General features: G+C 50.5%; 1 non-coding gene across 1 annotated transcript; it reads left to right on the forward strand.

Moving 5' to 3' along the window:
• The first annotated feature begins 4,309 nt into the window (after window positions 1-4,309).
• On the forward strand, window positions 4,310-4,464 carry LOC143176040 (5.8S ribosomal RNA). Its single transcript, XR_013000648.1, has one exon. It is a non-coding gene; the product is annotated as a 5.8S ribosomal RNA (ribosomal RNA).
• Window positions 4,465-5,000: the final 536 nt, after the last annotated feature.

The raw sequence follows: 5,000 nt of genomic DNA on the forward strand, positions 1-5,000 counted from the left end.
TATCGGGTCTTCGTTGGAATTACCGTCGCTGGCATTGTAAACTCCAGATGACCTTGTGATTCCTTCGTCGGGCACTGGTAAAGGGTGGCGATGATTCGTTCTATAATAGAAATACCCGTCGTAGCGTTTCTTCCGAGTCAACCCGCTCACGAAACTCTCTCTCGTCGTGGAATCCCCGCGTCGGAGAGTAAAACGCGAATTCATAGTATGGAAACTTACGTCTCTCGACGATGGGACGATCCACGCGAAGAGTTGTTACGTGCACGCGTATGGTGCGATTGCGTCGATTCGCTTTTCTGTACGGGGAGCAATAGAACGTTGAGTTGACTTATCGGGTCTTCGTTGGAATTACCGTCGCTGGCATTGTAAACTCCAGATGACCTTGTGATTCCTTCGTCGGGCACTGGTAAAGGGTGGCGATGATTCGTTCTATAATAGAAATACCCGTCGTAGCGTTTCTTCCGAGTCAACCCGCTCACGAAACTCTCTCTCGTCGTGGAATCCCCGCGTCGGAGAGTAAAACGCGAATTCATACTATGAAAACTTACGTCTCTCGACGATGGGACGATCCACGCGAAGAGTTGTTTACGTGCACGCGTATGGTGCGATTGCGTCGATTCGCTTTTCTGTACGGGGAGAAATAGAACGTTGAGTTGACTTATCGGGTCTTCGTTGGAATTACCGTCGCTGGCATTGTAAACTCCAGATGACCTTGTGATTCCTTCGTCGGGCACTGGTAAAGGGTGGCGATGATGCGTTCTACAATAGAAATACCCGTCGTAGCGTTTCTTCCGAGTCAACCCGCTCACGAAACTCTCTCTCGTCGTGGAATCCCCGCGTCGGAGGGTAAAACGCGATATATAATAGTATATGCCAGTGGTTCGCGCGCGTCGTCTCTGAGATACGCGGTCGACAGAGTTCCGAAAACACGTGATGTGCCACGATTTCCGTGCGTCTTACATCTTTCGACGATGGGACGATCCACGCGAAGAGAACGTTCGTGCTTGCGTGAGGTGCAACAGCGTCGATTCGCTTTTCTGTACGGGGAGAAATAGAACGTTGAGTTGACTTATCGGGTCTTCGTTGGAATTACCGTCGCTGGCATTGTAAACTCCAGATGACCTTGTGATTCCTTCGTCGGGCACTGGTAAAGGGTGGCGATGATTCGTTCTATAATAGTAATACCCGTCGTAGCGTTTCGACCGATGTCACCCGCCACGAAAGTCTCTCTCGACGTGGAAACCCCGCGCCGAAGAGTAAACGCGAAGGCTTACCATACGAAAGAAAACGGTATTATACGCCTGTGGTATGTGCGTCTCGGCTCTGTGATACGCGATCGGCAGAGTTACAAAAAAACGTTGATGGGCCACGATTTCCGTGCGTCTTACATCTTTCGACGATGGGACGATCCACGCGAAGAGTAGTTACGTGCTCGCGCGAGGTGCGATAGCGTCGATTCGCTTTTCTGTACGGGGAGAAATAGAACGATGAGTTGACTTATCGGGTCTTCGTTGGAATTACCGTCGCTGGCATTGTAAACTCCAGATGACCTTGTGATTCCTTCGTCGGGCACTGGTAAAGGGTGGCGATGATTCGTTCTATAATAGAAATACCCGTCGTAGCGATTCGGCCGAGTCACCCGCCACGAAACTCTCTCTCGTCGTGGAATCCCCATGTCGGAGAGTAAAACGCGAAGGCTAACTATATAAGAAATATATAGTATTATTTATGCCTGTGGTTCTCCGTTTGCCCTACTCTCAGATACGCGACTCGGAGAGTTACGAATAATCGTGATGGACCACGATTTCTGTACGTCTTACATCTTTCGACGATGGGACGATCCACGCGAAGAGATCATTCCTGCTTGCGTGAGGTGCGATAGCGCCGATTCGCTTTTCTGTACGGGGAGAAATAGAACGATGAGTTGACTTATCGGGTCTTCGTTGGAATTACCGTCGCTGGCATTGTAAACTCCAGATGACCTTGTGATTCCTTCGTCGGGCACTGGTAAAGGGTGGCGATGATTCGTTCTATAATAGAAATACCCGTCGTAGCGATTCGGCCGTGTCACCCGCCACGAAAATCTCTCTCGTCGTGGAATCCCCGCGTCGTAGAGTAAACGCGAAGGCTTGCTATAGAAGACTATAGTTTATACGCCTGTGGTTCACCGGTTGCCTGCTCTCCGGGGTACGCGATCGCGCAGGAGTTACGGAAGAACTTGATGGGCCACGATCTCCAAGCGGCTATATCTTTCGACGATGGGACGATTCACGCGAAGAGAACGTTCGTGCATGCGTGAGGTGCGATAGCGTTGATTCGCTTGTCTGTACGGGGAGAAATAGAACGATGAGTTGACTTATCGGGTCTTCGTTGGAATTACCGTCGCTGGCATTGTAAACTCCAGATGACCTTGTGATTCCTTCGTCGGGCACTGGTAAAGGGTGGCGATGATTCGTTCTATAATAGAAATACCCGTCGTAGCGTTTCGACCGATGTCACCCGCCACGAAATTCTCTCTCGTCGTGGAATCCCCGCGTCGGAGAGTAACCGCCGAAGGCTTGCTATAGAAGACTATAGTTTATACGCCTGTGGTTCACCGGTTGCCGGCTCTCCGGGGCACGCGATCGCGCGAAGGTTACGGAGGGACGTGAAGCGCCCGAGCAATGAAACGTCCGCAGGAGGAAACGAGCAACCGCCGAACATTGTTTCGCGACGTTTCCATAATGTATTGTCGTTTCGCTCGCATCCCGCTTCTTTCCCCTAGTTTCCTCGACGCGTAGTTTCGCAGCCTTAGTGGACGAATCATTCTCGATTCGAGGAAAGATATGCAGTGGGGCGTGCAATGAGCCCGCCAGAGACCACGATCTCCAATGCGTCTTTACATCTTTGGACGATGGGACGATCCACGCGAAGAGAACGTTCGTGCTTGCGCGAGGTGCATTAGCGTCGATTCGCTTTTCTGTACGGGGAGAAATAGAACGATGAGTTGACTTATCGGGTCTTCGTTGGAATTACCGTCGCTGGCATTGTAAACTCCAGATGACCTTGTGATTCCTTCGTCGGGCACTGGTAAAGGGTGGCGATGATTCGTTCTATAATAGAAATACCCGTCGTAGCGATTCGGCCGAGTCACCCGCCACGAAACTGTCTCTCTTTCGTCGTGGAAACCCCGCGTCGGAGAGTAAAACGCGCGAAGGCTGTGACTGTAACATATATATATATATATACACAGTATACAATGCCTGTGGTTTTTGCGCGTGTCGGCTCTTCGGTATACGCGATCGGCCAGAGTTACGGAGGGACGGTGAAGCGCACGAGAAATTGAAACGGCCGCACGATTGGAACCGAGCAACCGTCGAACATTGTTTCGCGACGTTTCCATAATGCGTTTTCGTTTCGCTCGCATACCGCTTCTTTTCCCCTAGTCTCTGAGACGCGTTTTCGAGCCGTTCTTCTACTATCGATTCTCGTAGAGAGAAGGGACCGGGTAGTCTGGAAGTGGAACCCGCATCTTGCGTGTACCGTACACGGAATTGAGAGGACCGGCCGTGAAGCTCGTTTTAAAGCCGTGCGTCTGACACCCAACTCTTGCGCGCCAATTTCGCGGCAAGAGATAATATGGGACGAATGACCGGCAAAGAGCCAGCTGTGAAGTCTGTTTTTTTAATCGAATCCGTGGACGTGTGTATGCCGTAGCGTCGCTCGTCGTGTTCGTTCATGGTCGTTCCGAGAGAAAGAACGAAAGCGGTAACGAAGGGACCGGCCGTGAAGCTCGTTTTAAAGCCGCGCGTCTGACACCCAACTCTTGCGCGCCAATTTCGCGGCAAGAGATAACATGGGACGAATGACCGGCAAAGAGCCAGCTGTGAAGTCTTTTTTCATTATTTGCTTTCAATCGATCGATCGGTACGATTCGTGCAACGTTTCGCGCGATGCGACGCGAAAACATGCGCGCAACAATAGATGCGTCTGATCGGAAGAACGCGAGGGTCGACTGCACGCGATGGATTCAGTATCGGGTAGGATACAAAATATATCCCCGTCGTTTCCACGCGTGCGAGTCTTCTGCGTCTTTCGCGGGTTTTTGAATGCACTATACGCCCGGAACGTCGAGAAATATATACATATTACTTGAACGTTTTTCGTCTCGAAAGGCTTCGGTGTCGTCTCCAAGGCGACGCCTGAATCTCCTTCGCGCGCTGGTCGGAGATTCAGGTATCAACTTTTATCTTCTCTTTGAAAGAAGAGAGATATTAGGTCGAACAAGTGAGAATAAAATTATATATGTGAAATATAAAATTTATACGATTACCCTGAACGGTGGATCACTTGGCTCGTGGGTCGATGAAGAACGCAGCTAATTGCGCGTCAACGTGTGAACTGCAGGACACATGAACATCGACATTTCGAACGCACATTGCGGTCCACGGATACAATTCCTGGACCACGCCTGGCTGAGGGTCGTTTACGTACCATACACTGCTTGCGTAGCTCTGTCAAATCCCCGCCGTCGTTCACCTCTTCGGATCGAACGTTTTTTTACCGAAGGGCGCAAAGAACGTCTCTGAGTCGGGTTAAGAGAAGGATGCTACGTACGAGCGAACGATGGGTGTCTCGTCGGCGTTTGTCGCGGACACGCGAAAATTCTGTGAATTTCACGGACAGTGTACGTTCTAGTTGTTGCAAAACGATCGGAATCGTTTGTATGGACTCGCGTGAGTGTTCGCGGCGTCGTGCGTCGTTCAATTACGACCGCCCGCGGATACCGCTCCACTGCGATATGGATCTGAGCGACAACTTTTTCGGCTGTTCGTGAGATGAACGGTTTCGTGTGTTTAGAAAAATTTTTTTTCCCGCGCTCCCGACGTCACCTGAAATGATGCGTCAGAGGTGAAAGAAAATATTAAGAAGTCGAGAGAGAGAGACTACACACGTTTTATTCATATTTTGTATACCGTGCGTGAGACGGATGTGCACGACACGTCGTATGTCGGTATATT

Source organism: Nomia melanderi, unplaced genomic scaffold, assembly GCF_051020985.1.
Source record: "Nomia melanderi isolate GNS246 unplaced genomic scaffold, iyNomMela1 scaffold0334, whole genome shotgun sequence".
NCBI classification, from domain to species: Eukaryota; Metazoa; Arthropoda; class Insecta; order Hymenoptera; family Halictidae; genus Nomia; species Nomia melanderi.